This window comes from Podarcis raffonei, chromosome 4, assembly GCF_027172205.1.
Source record: "Podarcis raffonei isolate rPodRaf1 chromosome 4, rPodRaf1.pri, whole genome shotgun sequence".
NCBI classification, from domain to species: domain Eukaryota; kingdom Metazoa; phylum Chordata; class Lepidosauria; order Squamata; family Lacertidae; genus Podarcis; species Podarcis raffonei.
In genome coordinates, this window is record NC_070605.1 from 86,605,140 (window position 1) to 86,623,078 (window position 17,939).

At 43.4% G+C, this 17,939-nt stretch overlaps 1 long non-coding RNA gene across 1 annotated transcript in view; it reads left to right on the top strand.

The window, feature by feature from the left end:
• Positions 1-2,087: 2,087 nt before the first annotated feature.
• LOC128411923 (uncharacterized) overlaps positions 2,088-17,939 on the top strand; it is a 219,974-nt gene continuing 204,122 nt past the window's right edge. The window contains exon 1 of the long non-coding RNA XR_008329968.1: positions 2,088-2,273. This is a non-coding gene — a long non-coding RNA (uncharacterized LOC128411923). The remainder of the gene's footprint in view (positions 2,274-17,939) is intronic.

The following is a 17,939-nucleotide window of genomic DNA, read 5'->3' on the forward strand; positions in this document are numbered from 1 at the left end:
TCCAGAATGAGATGGACACCCGTTTCTCGGAATGCTTCCCTCTTGTTGGGATTCAGAATCAGTTTATTGACCGTCGTCCAGCCTGTTCCAGGGCCCAGATTCAGCAAATTAAGGGGACAGAGAACTCTGAGGTTGACTTTTGCTCTTTGCGATGTTATAAACCCTGTTGTTTGCAGTTAGGACTATCCCTGCAAGGGCTGAGATGCTGCATCAAAACAGAACTCTTTGTCAGAGCTGAGTTGCTTTGCAGGTTATGGAACTTAACACCCTGACTGGAGGTCAGGCAAAGAAATACTGGATCAAGTTTAGAATCTTCTTAGAACTTTCAAATGGAGGAGAGCAGGAATTTCAGTTGGCACGCAAGGACATTTCTAGCTGCCTCCTCCGCTTTGGTGTGACAGCCAATCTCAGTGGTCATGTGAATTAGCTGTAACTTGGGACTTAAGGGCACTTGAATGGAGAGGCTTTCAATTGTTTGTTCTTTTGCTAAGCGATGAATGGAGAGCTGATGATCCCTTCTTGCCTCTTAGGCAGTTGCAGGTGCTGACACAGAGACTTCCCCCCTCCTCTCACTGTAGTATTTATTGAATTCCAGGCTTTATTTTTAAAACAGGAAATAGCTCTCCAAAAGGAAAATTTGGACCATAGGTAGGCAAACTAAGGCCCGGGGGCTGGATCCAGCCCAATCACCTTCTAAATCTGGCTCGTGGATGGTCCGGGAATCAGCATATTTTTACACGAGTAGAAAGTGTCCTTTTATTTAAAATGCATCTCTGGGTTATTTGTGGGGCCTGCCTGGTGTTTTTACATGAGTAGAATGTGTCCTTTTATTGAAAGTGCATCTTTGGGTTCTTTGTGGGGTACAGGAATTCGTTGATATATTTTTTTCAAAATATAGTCCGGCCCCCCACAAGGTCTGAGGGACAGTGGACCGGCCCCCTGCTGAAAAAGTTTGCTGACCCCTGACTTAGACTCTCTCTAATCCTCCCTCCTTAACATTGATCACGTGATAAACTTGATTGGCAGCTTAACCCTTCTGGCATATGTCCTTGTTTTAGATTGTAGCAATGTCCATTGGAACAATTTTTGTGTTGCTTCTACAGATGAACCTGCCAGAAAAGCTCGTCAGTCTTTATCCTCCCCCCCCCCTTTTTAAAAACACAAGCCAAGGGAAAAAAAGCTCTCTCTCACACACAGAGATCGGGCAGGCAGCGGTTTTAACTCTTTGAATTAGTTGGGAGTCATTTGTTTTATTTTTAACTTCCAACAACTTTTAAGATCCCAGCTCTTCAGCCTGCTCTGTAACCTGGCTGCGTCTCTGAAGCAACGAGCGACTCGAAAGCTGCAACTCCAGAATGTGACGTTTCAAATCTGGAGAAGGAAATAAATCAAAAGTCCTTTTGTTCCTTTCTCCCTTTCCCTCCCCTTCTTCCCCGAGAAAAGAAGAAGGGAAGTGGAGGAATGGGTGTAGCAGGGAAACCCTCCCCGTTCCTCTCTGCAGGAGAGTGCTGTGCAGCTAGCTACAAACCTCATATTCACAAGGCAAACAAAGCATCATTTTTTAATGACTTTCTGAATACATTTTTTTTTTTTTTGCAGCTGCTTGCCTAGACCTGCTTGTCATAATGGCTTCTTCAAACGCTTTTTAAAGCCTGTGATGTTCAAGGGCCTAGCCTTCCCCCTCTCTCGCTAGTTTTTTATGTGTCACAGTTGTCAAGTAAAATAGAGCACCTTGCCTTTGTTTCAAGATGGTACCTGATCAATATCATCAATCCGTCTCCCCTCCCTCTCTCTCCCTCTCTCTTACACACCCATATACACACACATTCTCTCTCTCTCCTCTCTCTCTCTCTCTCTCTCTCTCTCTCTCTCTACAGCTGTATCCATTTCCTCCTGGCAAAAAGGGACTTTATGAATAAATGATACTGAAATGCTGAGGGTTCAGATACTAAATAATGAATTTCACCACCAAAAACACAACAACTTCTCCAATCATAAAATACCGCTCCTTCCATATTGATTGGGCTTTGGCGACTGGATGCAGTGCTAAGCCTCATTCGCCAAGGTGCTTAAAAAGGAAAAAACAACAGGTTTCGCCAGGGTTTATCATCCTGGTTAGGAACAAAATGTAATACCTCTCAAAGTAGGCTGCCTGCCTAATGTTTTGGGCGTTAATATTTCTTCCATCGGGGTTAACCCCTTTTGCAGGGGATGGAATCAATGCAAAGAGTGCCTCTCTCTGGGATGGGAACTTTGCTTCTTGGGATATTACAGTAAGTGTGTCATCTCTTCTGTGCTGTTCTGTGGGTACTGCTGGAAGGAGAGGCTGCGGCAGAGCTGGCTTTAGAAAGAGCGGCGTGCTGGAGGAAGGAAGGGGGAGCTCTGTGGCAGGACTGGGGCTTAGGTCAGGAAACTTGCAGCTGCTCCTCCTAACGCTGCTGCCGGGTTCCTTTTTTTTTGTTTCGTTTTTCTGAGGGGGGCGGCTCACTCGCTGCATGCAGTGGGGTCAGGGCTTGGGAGCACCCATTGCCTGCTCAGATGTGGCTCTCTCTGCTTCCTGGAACCGTCGTTGCTGCTGGTGCAAGTTCTGATGTGCCCTGAGATGCCAGGATCTGTTCTCTGAGAGAGGACTTGGGGGTCAAGGGAGGAGTGCAGGGCTGTGGCATGTGACTGGCAAAAGCAGCTCTCTGTCAAGTTGTGGGCTAACTTTTTGGACAGCAATCTTCCGCATCTGCCTATAAATTTCCCTTTATTGCCTGTTAATGTCACGGAAGCCTCCTTTTTAATTAGCTGAAACGAGGAGACTTTGCTTTATGGGGAGCTGTGCATGTCCCACCTACAAGCTTCCTTCCTTTCTCTCTCTCTTTTATTTTATTACTTTTTTTAAAAAAAGAAAGGTGTAAATAGCTTTGCTGCAGGTCAATACAGAGCGAAGCCACACAAATTAAGAAATCAAAGTTGAGGCAAAGTTGAACCCCCTTACCTTTTTAAAAAATTGGTTTGATATACATGGAATAATTACAATTGATTTAGCAGTTGCCGAGAGAGAGAGAGAGAGAGAGAGAGAGAGAGAGAGAGAGAAGATTTCATATTAAGTAGGCTAGAAAATCTCATTCGTTCTGTTGACTGGGGGATATATATATATACATTTTTACCAACCCTAAAACACTTTGTGTTCTCTTTCTGTTTGCCAAATGTTTACTTGTTTATTGAAATGATGATTTTTATATCTGCCTTGCTTTATTTATTTATATTTCTCCCTTTTTTTAATGGGCAAAGAAGAGAAATTGAAGGCATTAATTTAGAGCTACTGATGCAATGAAATGGAGGAATATATTTAAGCTATTAGCTGCTTCAATCTCGTGCCCACAAATAATTGATGAGTTTCTATTAAAGATTGACAAGCTAGCAGGCGGCGAGGCGTTTTTTACTAGACCATGCTGCAGAGGCAGACAATATGCATTGTAGTCCTTATTCTAATGCAGCGTATTAGCCTATTTTAGAAATGCCGGGAGAGGGTTCTCTTTCCTAGGGACCTGCAAACATATATATGTATATGGCCAAAATTATAAGCCACACACTTCACCAGCATGCTGGGTTCCAGTGGCTTCATCAGAGCAGAAATATCCCACTCTATGGAAGGAGGGAATGAAAACTCGCAAAAAAAGTGTACAGTAAAAACAAAAGCCCTGTTGCGTCTCTTTGTAGAATGTGTGTTGCCAGCATGTTGTAAATAAACAATAATTTCCCCAATGAGTTTATTCTGTCCAGGTCTATTACTCTCTTCTCTCTTTATATATATATATCTATATAAAATGATCTGTACAAAGAGACCTCTGTTCTGCTTAGGTTTCCTTGGAAATTTGGTTTTCCAAGGAGGGAATAGTTAAGCAAGATATAATATTTGTTATCTGTTCATTGTCATTCAAATATGCATATGTAATAATCAGCAGGAATTCAAAAATATCAATGGGGATTTTTTGGGGGGGTGTGTGTGTGTGCAGGTTTGTAAACTAAGCATCCAAACTAACGCATGTTTATGCAGAAGTCAATCCATATTTATGTTAAAGTTAGTCTACTATTTTGTGCCTTCTTTTCCCAGTTGTCCTAAGCATATTTATTCAAAAGTTTGTTCCAATGTGTTCAGTGGGACTTACTCCCAAGTAAGTACGCCTATGATCTTGGGATTTCAACCCTACTAGTGATTATTTTCCAAATCCAACCCTCAGTTAATTTTCTCTTGTTCCTATTGCAATAATAGCTTTTCAAAAGTGGAAATATGTGAAAAGTAGAATGTAAAACAGTTGCTTTAGTATTTTTAGGCTGTAGACATCTGCACACCTGCCTGGGAATAAGCCGAATTGAATACAGTGAGACATCTAAGAGAACATGAACAGGCTGTGTTGTTTGGGGAAAGTTTGGCAAATAACTACAAAGTTTATCACTTGCTTACCAATGAAAGTTCATATCCTTTCTGCCTTTTACAACCCAGGGAGAACCAGTTAAGATGCTTGTTTGGGTATTGTTCATTACAACAGTTTCCAGAGGGGCAACTGTTGTAGCAAAACAGCAAGGAGTCTTGTGGTATCTTAAAACTTATGCCATAATAAATTGCTATTTGTTAAGATATCACAGGATTCTTTGTTGTTTTTGACACACACACACACACACACACACACACACACACACACACACACACACTATAGCTAATTTGTCTAATACAATCACTGGTCTGTAACAGAATTGCAATTCTTCACTGCATAATTCACAATAAGGAATATGTTGATCACCCAATATGTTTGCAAATAATATTGCACTTTAAAGTCTAATTTAATTCACACCAAACAAATGATTACCATATAACCGGACTTTTTAAGTATGGGTTCAATACAATTTATGGTTTAAAACAAACAGTTTAGGTGCAAATACAAGGGGGGTGCATCCAAATCTTGACCCATTGAGGTGAATAGGATCAAAGTTTATAATCACGACCAGTTTACACAACACTGATTTATATAAGAATGTAATAAGATTTCAGCGGGTGTACTCTTAAGTGCAGCTACACAATCCTAACCATGTCTACTCAGAAGTAAGTCCTGTAGAATTCAGTGGGGATTACTTCCAGGTAAATGAAGGTAGGATTCCAGCAAAAGTCAGGATCCAACTCAGTGAGAGAAATTGAATCCATTGCTCAGTTGAGCAGCTTACTCCATTGGGACTAATGTTTGGACCAGGAACACGTGACACACAGGAAACTCACTGATATAATTGGGATTGCTTCTACATAGTTGCCTCCATTTAGCTAGTGTTCATACACAAGCAGTTACAGCTTTCCCCCTGTCGATATATTGTATGTTTACTTCCGTGAGCCCAAATCCATAACTGGGCATGTGCAACTTTTTAAAAAAGTGACATTCCAGCCATTAGGAAGAGGTGTAGGGAGGGGCTGGATTCCTTCATTTCCCACCCCACCCCCGCCAAACCACCGATCAGTAGGGTTACCAGGCTCATGTGTTTGATAAGTCAGAGCTCATGAATACAAGCTACCCAGGCCAACACACCAAGAGGGCAGAGAACACATGCATTATGGCACTTGTTTTGGGGGGTATTTGTGCTGTGTTATCTTAGCCATGCCTACGCAGAATGAAGATCCATTCATTTCAGTTGGGCACAGAACCCAGCAATATGTGTGCAGGATTGCAGCGTTATAGCATCTGAAGAATCTGAAGAAGTGTGCATGCACACGAAAGCTCATACCAATAACAAATTTAGTTGGTCTCTAAGGTGCTACTGGAAGGAATTTTTTGTTTGTTTGTTTCGACTACGGCAGACCTACCTGTAACTAGCCTTACTGCAGTTTGACCCATTGGGCTATTGCATCCAAAAGTCCAAGATAATCTCAGCTGCTCAGTGTCCAGGCATGCGGTACATAGCAGGAGTGTCTGTGACCTCATTGTCTAGAGGTGAGGTGTAGTAAATCAAATTCTGGAATTCAAAGGGCTGTGTGGAAAATCTGAGTGTCTTTGGACCCTAACCAAAATCACCAACTTAACTAGATGGTGTAGCCAGATGCAAAAAAGTTATTTCACGTGGAGATTCAGGAGTGTGGTGATGATGGGCACAGATGATTGGCCAAGGCTGTTTGCACCAGATGTGTTGAGTTCAGAAGTTGTTTAACTACTACATATTCGCAAGTCCCAGGACTTCCAGCCTTGCACAATCTGATCATTCAGCCAGTGTGAGCTTGAAGTTGCCATTTCGTTTCCAGTTCGTGTAAGAAGAGCTGTGATGGCTCAGCTTTATGCTAGCAGGCTTGTTTGCATGAGAAGTTATTTGTGGAAATGAGCCAGGCGTGGGAACCGGCTTTGAGATGTGTAAGAAAATAATTTTCTTAGCAGGATTTTGCAGTGTGCTACCTTGCATATCAGGCAAACATACACACACACACACACACACACACACACACACACACAAACACACACACTGCACCCCTAAGATTATGAGGAAGGTAGAGCATCAACACCACAGGACATTGGCTCCGCCAGGCAGTATCTTTGCTAGGTATCATTTTACGGGCTTTGCTTGCTGGCTTCATTTTGTATTTATGAATATATTTTCAGGAGAAGGATAAATAGGTGAAAATAGTTCGGTACCATGTGATTTGTTTCATCCTAAGGCATCGCCTGGGGTTACTGATACAGTCCTGGCTCTCGGTATGGAGAAGTGAAATGTGCAACAATGAAAATTTTATTAAAATGTTCGTTAACCCATTACAGGGTGTTCATTTTCAATTCTTTGCGAGAAGCACGATGTATCATTTTGTGTGTGTCATTTGGTAGAGAGAGAGATGAGCCAAGAGGAAGAACACATTTAATGTGGGGGGGGGAAGAGGGGGATTTTAATGGGCCGCATTATACAAATGGCCCAGTGCACGATTGCCATTATTAAAATAATTTGTCATTGGATTTAAAAAAAAAGAGAAAGAAATTTCAAGGCTTCTTTGAATATTTCCTCTCATTTTCTCACTGTCTTCCTCCTTCCCTCCCCTTTCTTTCTTTTAAAAAAAGAGATAGCAGCTTTAGTATCGTAAAGGCAGACGCATTTTCAGGCAAAGCCCATTTCAGACCAGAATTTCTGAGAGTCCTATTAATGTTTCATGCTAATCAAGGAGAGTAGGAAACAGAGCTGACAGGTGCTTCTACTCTGCTTATTCCTGTCTTCCTGCATTAGACGTTACTAGCTAAAAAAGGAGCAGCGTGGCTCCTTTCCAAGGCTTATAGTGACAAGGGCAGGAGCGAAATGGGTTCTGTCCTTAAGTTTTGTCATTGTTTTCTTTATTGGCTCATCTGATGACATCCCCGGTAATCTGGCAGCATTGATGACGAATCAAACTCTTTTGCTTCATACTGTGACCTCAGCAAGGCTCCGTGTTTCCTACCTGTCATCTTCAACTGATGATCACATGTTCGCTATTGCCCTCGCAAAGGTCCTGTCAGAGAGTCAATTCAGGCAATGATTTACCAAGTCATGGCATACCACCGCGTGCTTGCAACTCTTTGATAAGATGTCGTTTGTAATCCACAGCCAAGGGTTGGAGGTTGGTGATGATTTTACCACTTCCTGGATTCCTATCAGGAAAGATGGATGTGTTTGTGTCTGTGTATAACATTTACAGATGATGGGCATACTGGTTAGATATATGCATGGCGCTCAGTGCTGGATGATGTGGCAGGGCTAGTCAGCCATGTTGCTGTTGCTTACTGCAAGGTAGAGGCAGAGGCAGTGGCATGGTCAGAGCAGTGCAAACACACTTGTGGGAGTGCCAGATCAACTCCGCTGGTGCGTTTGCACTGCACTGACCTCACCACTACCTCGTCCCTTCTCCTCTATGTTTCCAAGCACAATTCAAAGCATAGCTGTCAACCGTCCCTTATTTGGTGGGGAAGTCCCTTATCCCAGTGCTGTGTCCCTCTGCTGTCCCTTATTGATGATGTCCCTTAAATTTCCTGGGTTTCAAAGGAAACAGCTCCTCTCCCTCCCTCCCTGCTGGCCAGGGAGGAGGGAGGCTCGAACTGTGTTACTTGGCTGCGCTGCTCACCCAATAAGGAGTCTAAGAACGACTGGGGAGTGGAGCTTGCATGCCTTGTGCCAATCAAATTGGCTGTGTTACCTGGGGACTCGTCTTTGCTCAGCACTTCCCAGTGGAAAGGAGACGGAGGTTTTCTTTGCTTCATCCCCTTTGCCGGGTTGCTGCGCTGTAGGAACCACCGCTTGAGGCTGCTGGCTGGGTTTTCTGCCTTTGGCTCGGAGGGGCTCAGAAGTTGAACATTACTGTGCTCCTTGGAAAATCCCTTATTTTGGCTGCTGGTCCCTTATTTTCAAATCTGTAAGTCAACAGCTATGATTCAAAGTGTTGGTGCTGACCTTTAAAGGCCTCAATGGCCTCGGCCCTGTGTACCTGAAGGAGCATCTCCAACCCCATCATTCAGCCCGGACACTGAGATCTTACTCTGGGTGCCTTCTGGTAGTTCCCTCACTGCAAGAAGTGAGGTTATAGGCAACCAAGCAGAGGTTGCCCGCTCTGTGGAATGCCCTCCCATCAGATGTCTGGAAGTTAAGTAACTACACAACCTTTAGAAGACTCCTGAAGGCAGCCCTGTATAGGGAAGGTTTTAATGCTTGGTGTTTTATTATGTTTATCTATATGCTGGAAGCCTCCCATATTGGCTGGGGCGACTCAGTCAGATGGGTAGGGTACGTACTGTAAGAGCCAATGCCTAGGGTCCAAGGGCTCTTTGGCCCCTCCAATAAAATATTTGAGGGGGCTGCCCCTCCCCAAAGTTGGTGGACATTGCCGTTCAAATTGTGTGCATGCACCGTGTCATGTGATCGATTATGCGGGGTGGTGCTTACCTGGCCCCACCCAACATTTTATTCAGGTTGGCACTTCCTGGTGCCATGATGTAGAGAGCTTCTGCTAGTTCTTTTATTTAAATCAACAGAATACACAGGGAGACCATAGATTATGCTCCCCTCAGTCTCGAGACATTGTTCAGAGTGAGTGCCCGTCCCACCCCTCTTGCGGCACTTCCTAGCTTCCATATCCCTCTTTACTGCCTCCGGTGGCCGGCAATGGAATATTTCTGTCTCTCTTTGGTCTTCTGCTTGAAGATACGAAGGGATCGCCTGGTCCTTGGAGAAGGGGAAGGTTCTACCAGGCTTTCAAGTGACAAAGTGTCCACTGTCTGCTGTACTGTTTCTCCCACTTCTGAGTCCTCCATTATTTCCCATCTCTTTGCTTCTTCTTCTGGCATGTGTCCTGTTTGCCGCCACCATGAACCTGGGTCCATACTATTGTCATCTTCCTCCTACCCAGAAGCCTCTTGAAATGGAGGCCTCTACCACCCCTCCCTATCTGCCCAGTCCCTGACATCTGGCTTAATAATAAAATGATGATAATGATGGTGATGATTAGAGCTCAGGCAAGGGGCACTGCCCCACCATGCTACTTGCTACTGATGGTGGTAAGTGATGGTCTGCATGGTCAGGTTGCATCCCTGCTCCTCCTCACATTTCTTAGCTCAGGGGCAGAACATGAGCATTGCTTGCGAAGACATCTCTGGCTCATTGTCTGGGTACTCTAGTCAAAAATATCAGATAGCAGGTGATGTGAAAAACCTTTGCCTAAGACCTTGAGAAGCCACTGTCAATCCGAGTAGAGACAACATTGGGTTAGATGAACAAATAGCCTGATATGGCATAAGACAGCTTCCTGCTCTGGAAAGAATTGAAGCTCAGTGCCTGCAGAGAGTGTACGATTCAATTTTGGGTGTCTCTCGGGAGAGCTGAGAAAGGTCCCTGTCTGAAACTCTGGTTTACCACTGCCAGTATAAAGAAGCTTCCTGTCTTCTTTTCACTTCATTTTACTGTTCATGGTCCTGCAGTACAATCCTGGCAGAGCTCGATGTTTTCTGCCACGTGTTGCCGTGTTGCCAATCCTTGCCCCTTGTTCCCTGGCATGAGGGGTGCCAACCATAGGGGGCTCTGGGTGCCTGAGCACCCACAAATTTTTTGTTTGGGTGCTCAACACCCACACCGCAGGTCCCCCAACCCAACCTCTGAGGTCTCACAAGGCTTTGGACAGCATCTCTGAGGCCTCACAAGCAGTGGCGGAGGAAGGGGGTGGGGGGCGGCCGCCCCAGGTGCCATCTCTGGGGGGGGGTGAAAAGAAGGCGCTGCAGCCTTGAACAGAGGATCCCAACGCTGTCCGTATGGCACTTGAGTGGTGCCATCAGCAAACAGCCCGGTGGCGCATGCACGGCACCACTTTGTACTGTGCATGTGCGATGCCACTGCACACGCACATGCACAGCATATAGCACCGTTGTGCATGCTCCGTACATAAGGCACACGTATATGAGTCACCGGGCGGTTTGCCCTGCCCCCCGACACCCCACACTGGGTACCAATTAGCCTTCCTTTGCCCCTGCTCACAAGACCTCGAAGATGCTTCCCGAGGTCTTGCGAGACCTCAGCACCTGACTTCCAGTGGCACCAGAACTCAGGTTCTGAGGTCTCGCGAGACACCTGTCAGGAGAGTGTTCCATGGGGTGGTTGCCACTTATGAGAAGACCCTCTGCCTGTTTCCCTGTAGCTTCACTTCTCGCAGTGAAGGAATTGCCAGAAGGCCCTTGCAGCTGGATCTCAGACTGAACAATGGGTGGTGGAGATGCTTCTTCGGGTATGCAGGGCCAAAGCCGTTTAAGTATTCAAAGGTCAGCACCAACACTTTGACTTGTGCTTGGAACCGTCCTGGGAGCCAAGTGCGCTTAATGTAGTACTTTAATGTGGCTCCTCTTATTGGGCAGAAGGCAACACGGCCAACCCTAGCATGCAACAAGGTGAAACAGGCTGCGTCAAGCGATGGTATCTAGAAGTTTAGATGAATGCAGGAATAGATGACTGAATGGTGCAGTGAGGTTTTGAGGTGTTGACCCTACATATATTGGTGGTGGAGGGTGGGGCGTCATTGGGTGCTTGTTTGACCAGTAGCTAGCCAAATTTGTCTGGAAGCTTACCCATGACTAAACTTAGCAAGCACTATGGAAACCATTCCATCTTTTTCCTGCCAATAATAATAATAATAATAGTAATTTTATTACTTATTACTTATATCCTGCCCATATGGCTAAGTTTCTCCAGCCATTCTGGGCGGCTTCCAGCAGAATAAAAAAACATAATAAAATGTCAAACATTAAAAACTTTCCATTACAGGGCTGCCTTCAGATGTCTTCTAAAAGTCAGACAGTTGTTTATTTCCTTGACATCTGACGGGAGGGTGTTCCGCAGGGAGGGTGTTACTGCCAAGAAGGTCCTCTTCCTGGTTCCCTGTAACTTCACTTCTCGCAGTGAGAAAACCACCAGAAGGCCCTCGGAGCTGGATCTCAGTGTCCGGGCTGAATGATGGGGATGGAGACGCTCCTTTAGGCATGCTTCATTCTATTGAAACATCTGAACATACAAAGTGATGGATGGGAGCTTATTCACATGCGCCTGTCCTTTTGCAGAGTCTGTTGGGCCCGTCATCCTGCATGAGCTGAGGTTGCACCCTAGGACACACCAAAACTCCCCCAACAACTCAATCTCTATAGCGGGAGATGGCCTTTGAGGTCTGGAAGGAGGGCAGGTTGAGAAACCCGGATGATTTCAGTCACAGGACCAGACCATGAAAACTACAGTGAGAAAATTTGTCTTATTACCTTTTGCACTGGTCCTCATGGTGCTTTGAAAGTGGGGCAAACGGTGGGGTGAACTGCGCATGACATTAACACAACCTGCGCCTGACAATTTTGGCTGGAGAAGGAATGGACTGGAGAGAGGTGCTGAACACTTGCCTCAACTTTGCAAGCAAAGAAATGGCAGGTGCAGCTAGGATTTGGCACCTGTCTCCTATCTGCTGGCTCCCCACCCATTCCACAATTTTATATTTTATTTATTGCATTTATATTCCACCTCTTCTCCAAAGAGCTCAAGGTGATGTACTTGGTTCTTTCCCTCCTCATTCAACCCCCACAACAACCCAGTGAGGTAGGTTAGGGTGAGAGGGAGTGACTGGTCCAAGATCTCTCAGAGAGCTTCATGACTGACTGAGGATTTGAACCCTGGTTTTCCAAGTCCTAGCCTAACACTCTAACCACTACACCACACCGACTCTCTAGGAATTCAGCAATCCCTTGTATTCTTTTATAGGTGTATTTGCTATTGTTAATGTGGAGTTAGCTGGGCTCCTTGCGCCCTGATGATCCTGTCTTCTACACTACGTGACAGTGACTTCTGAGGCCTGTAGTTTTTCAGTCTACTCTATTAAGTGTTTGTCTCATTTAGATGTTAGAAAAACCTCTTAAGTTGTTGCTTAAATAACTCTGAATAAATTTGATGAGGAAAAAAAGGTTTTGCATCTCATGGGTGTTTATGATCAGTTTAATTAAATCTGTTTAAAATAAATATATTCAAAGTGGTGTGAACCCCTGCTGTAGGCATACTTAAAGTTGTTTGATCCTTGTTTGCATTACTTGGTGTCAGTAAAATGCCTGCTTAAGCATGGGTTAAATCAGGTAACAGAAGAATTTTGTTGTACACTGATTAAGGAAAGCTGCTGTTTGGCTAAATTAAGTGACCCTCTTTAAATGGACAAGATCTAATTTCATTTACAGTTTAAAATTACTTGTCAGATTTCTTTAGCACGTGCGATGCTATTTTATAGGCAGGCAAGTTGCAAAATAAGAAAGACAAGGGTGATGAACCTGTCACCTTACAGATGTTATTAGAATCCAGCTCCCATCAATCAACAGTCATTTCGTTTCACTTTTAATTTGTACACCACCTTTCTCTATTACTATACACAAGGCAGTAAACAAGCTGAAGAAACAACAAAATAGACAGCAAAAACGCCTAATAACAATCTGATTCAATACCAAAAACTCACAATAGCTTTAAAATACACAAGTCCTATCAAACAAAACAACATTCAATAATCTATTAGAATATACAGTGGTACCTCAGGCTACATACGCTTCAGGTTACAGATGCTTCAGGTTACAGACTCCGCTAACCCAGAAATAGTACCTCGGGTTAAGAACTTTGCTTCAGGATGAGAAAAGAAATCGTGCTCCAGTGGCACGGCGGCAGCAGGAGGCCCCATTAGCTAAAGTGGTGCTTCAGGTTAAGAACAGTTTCAGGTTAAGAACGGACCTCCAGAACGAATTAAGTTCTTAACCCGAGGTACCAGTGTAATAGTAATATTAAGATGCTGTCTAGGTTTGTCATTGCTTTTCGCCTGCTTCTTGGGAGAAAAGCAAGGACTAACCTAGACAGCATCTTAAAAAGCAGAGACATCACCTTGCCAACAAAGGTCCGTATAGTTAAAGCTATAGTTTTCCCAGTAGTGATGTATGGAAGTGAGAGTTGGACCATAAAGAAGGCTGATCACCGAAGAATTGATGCTTTTGAATTATGGTGCTGGAGGAGACTCTTGAGAGTCCCATGGACGGCAAGAAGATCAAACCTATCCATTCTGAAGGAAATCTGCCCTGAGTGCTCACTGGAAGGATAGATCCTGAAGCTGAGACGCCAATACTTTGGCCACCTCATGAGAAGAGAAGACTCCCTGGAAAAGACCCTGATGTTGGGAAAGATGGAGGGCACAAGGAGAAGGGAACAACAGAGGACGAGATGGTTGGACAGTGTTCTCGAAGCTACAGACATGGGTTTGACCAAACTGCGGGAGGCAGTGGAAGACAGGAGGTCCATGGGGTCACGAAGAGTCGGACACAACTAAACGACTAAACAACAACAACAACAATATTAAATATCAGCAAATGATAGTTAAACAGTTTACACTTCTCAATTACAATAAAGAATTACTAAACGATAAAAATAATGGCAAGTCGCAATGCATAAAATACCACAAAACATACAAAACCGTGTAAAAGGATCATATTGAGAAACAAGGACACACAACTTATAATTTATTTATTTTTTAATATCTCTGAACTCTTCTCTCTTCCTAGCTGCTTCTGCTCTTCTCAAAGTCATGGTGTGGGAAAGGCTCTTAGGGCTGCAGGGTAGGAAAAAGCCATTGTCTGATGAGCAGCAGGGTTGGCGAGAGTGTCCATCCAGCGACATGGTGCCTTCTGGAGATTGTTGTACCACAACTTCCATCAGCTGCGGCCAGCATGACCAATGGTCAGGAATACTGGGAGTTGTAGCCCTGCACCATCTTGTAGGCAGCACATTGACTGCTCCTGCTAAAAGGATTGTGGGTGAACATTCTCATGTTGATTTTTTTAAAGAGATGGATGGGATCTACCTTTGGAGCACATGCAACGAAACATGTAGATTTGGATTTCTTAAATATATAAAACTATGATGGGTAACAGTGGGTTAGAACTGGACTTCCGTTTTCATGTTCCTTCAGACAGAACATTTGCTTAACTCAATTTCTGCTGAACTTGAAGACTGAAAGGAGGGAGGGAGGAGGTTCAGATGCCATTTTTGAAAGTAGGACACTCCATCTGGAATATGCACTTAATTCAAACCAGGATCTTGTCTCTCTTTGACTTTGAATTGTGACTCTTGTGTAATGCTGTCAGCTGGGGTTTGACTCAGGGCATTACATGTGTACAGTCCTCTTTAAAATATACATTTGACTTAACAGCATGAATACTACTTCCACAGTGATCACTCCCATGCCAATATGGACACATGTCAAGTTTACCACTAGTGTAGACTGTCCTAAGACTCAGCAGAGTATTGGCAACTTAAGATGTTAGAATATGAAGAACTTGCAGGTTTAACACACAGAATAAGAGAACAAGAAGAACGTATATTTAAAGAAGAGTGGAAAATATTTGTTGAATATATGGAAAATAATTGTACACAGCTGAAAAAGCTGGCAGCACTCAGATAAATTCAGAAGAGTAAACAATATTTGATTGATGTAAAAGTAAAAAAAATGATTTGAATGGTTATAGTAAAATATGCAGGGATATGTGATATGTAATATGAACAATGGATGGAGAAGAAGGGAAGTCATTGGGTATTTTAAAGTTTGCAAAATGTTTATTTTGAAATGTAAAAAACTGAAAACTCAATAAAAATTATTATTATTATTATTATTATTATTATTATTATTTTTAAAAATAAGATGCAGCAGAGTTTAAAAGTCACAAAATGTGCAGTGACAGTGAAGCGTTAGGATTATAGGCTGTTAGATCCTTTTAATACCCTGTTCAGTCCACTTACGTTTCTACCCCTCTCAGAAGGAACGGACCATGCCATTAGTAAGTTTAAATGCTTGACTTACAAACTTCAAAGGCCAGATTTATGTGCTATTCCATGCAGCAGCAAGAAGAACACAGGTGGAAAATTAACTGGTTGCAAAATATAGAAAAATACTTCTGAGCACACTGTCTGGGCTTGAAGTAGTTAAGACCAGACATGTTGCCTGGTGGAAGAAGCTGAACAAAGGAAGCTTCACTTCCTTCTGCGTCAAAGGTGAGGGTGTGTGACTTAACTGAGTCTAGGAATACAGCTCTGTGGTCTTAACCCCTTCATGCATTAACTAGCCATGTTTACTACATTTGTCTAGACTGAATTCAATCCAATACTCGAGATGTACTCTAGATTTGAAACACACTGGGAACTTTGGAAGTGATTTTCAACAATGCATCTTTCTCCCGTGGTTTTGCAGTTCTTGGCATCTTCTTACATTGCCTGCAATCACAGAAACCAGCAGTGATAAGCAGGACAGGGAGGCAGTGAGGGGTTGTGTGCTTGGCAAGGTGTATGTGTTTGTGCCCCCACCATGCTGAGCTCCACACACACACCTCTCTCTCTCTCTCTCTCTCAGTAAGCTGCAGCAACACTCTGTGTTCCAACCACTTTGCTAACCGCTGCTGCTCACACACTTACTTGGGATAAAACCCCACCACATTAAGTGCTGCTGCTTCTGTGTCACCATGCATAGCATTGTATTGTCATGAAACCTAGCTCCCTTTCCCATTTTTCTTTATGTAAGGGCAGTACATTTCATTGACTAGAAAATGTCTACAGTAAGCACACTTGCAAGCCAGTATATTTGCTGAGTATTGAAAAAGCAACAAAAAGGAGAGGTACTTTTTCACATTTACATGCACCCCAGAAAGTGATTAGGACGATCAAACCAGCTTTTCACATTTCGTAGGATTGACCCACAAAACATTTTCTTTTACAGTCTTTTTGTTTTCTTTTTACTTGGCGGAAAAAGCAGTGTGAGGAGATCAAAACTTCACAACTTTCACTGTCTATGCCATTGTTTCTAATTATACTATTCTTTTATGCAACCCTGTGATGCGGAGAATCAAATCCTTTTCTTTTTCAAACAATAAAACATTCTGTGTTGGAATCTTAGCATAAAAAGCAGCTACTAATCAACATGTTTTGAAAGAGAAGGGGGAGATTCTTTATCTCCCAGAAACAGTCGCTACTAATGTATGAGTTCTTTGCTTCAGTTCTGACTTCGCCAGTTCTGAGCTTTCTTTTGGGAAAGGTGTCAAGTTTTTCGGTTTTTGTTTTTGTTTGTTTTTTGCCCAAAGTTGTTGTGCTTCTTTTGCGAAATCAAAAAAGGAAAAGGAAAAAGTTTTGAACTATTTTTTATGGATATTCGGCAAAATCTAGACTTCCAACAAGGGTTGCCGTATGTCCGGATTTTCCCAGACATTCCAGAGATTTCCACCCAGACACTGCTTCTGACTGCTGTATTCTGGCTATGTCTGGGAAACTTCCTACCCTAAACTGGGGAAAACTCTGCCCTAAACTAAATCCCTTGTCTGTATTTTCAAAAGATCAACAACACCCTTATTTCCAAATACAGCAGCCACCATCTTTTCTTTTTCTACCCTACCATCCAGGAGTCACCAATGGATTGATTTACACCAGGGGTGGCCAACTCCCAAGAGACTGTGATCTACTCACAGAGTTACAAACTGGCAGTGAACTACCCCCTTTTGGGGGATTCAGGTCAAAGTTGTTGAGCTTTTTTTTAAGGAGGAAAGCCCTGGTTTGGGGGTACAAGGCAAAAAATGTTGAGCTTTTTTTAGGGGAGCCAGTGATCTACTAGTGATCTATCACAGACATCCAGATCACGATCTGCCTGTTGGACGTGCCTGATTTACACATTTGAGAAAGCAGTATGAGCAGTAGATTTCACGGAAGTCAGATTGGGGAAGAACTCCACCCAGACTTTGCGTGTGTGAATCATATCATGAATCTGATGCAATGTAAAACACATGCTTTGTTATGCACGTCGCCTACCATAAAACTTGAAATGATACCACTTTTCATCAATCAATAATTTAAGCTTCTACTTACACTCTCAGATGACTAATGAGCATATCTCCAGAATTAACCCCGATCTTAAAAATGTTTATTTGGGAGTTCAATGAGATTTTCTTCCTAGTGAGATTAGGAGTGTAGAATTAAACCATATTTCACACACTGAAAAGGGGTCACTTAGATGTGGCAAGGCGTTCAAGGAAACAATATAGGACAGAAGAACAATAACAATATAACAATAATTTTATTACGTATATCCCACTCATCTGGCTGGGGTTCCCCAGCCACTCAAAGCAGCTTACAGTACATATAAAAGTGTAGTAAAATGTCAAACTTTTTTTTTTTAAAAAAAAACCTCTCAGCAAGTATAACTAATGAAGGGACACTGAGAACAGTGCCGGATTTATATATAGGCTAAGTAGGCTGAAGCCTAGGGCCTCTAAATCTAGGGGGCCTCGCCAGCCCACCCGTTCCCCAGTGGGCAGTCTCCCCTCTCCCAAAATTGCAAACCGAAGACTTCATGTGAGGGCAGGACAACTCGGGCCTCTAAGTCTAGGGGGCCTCAC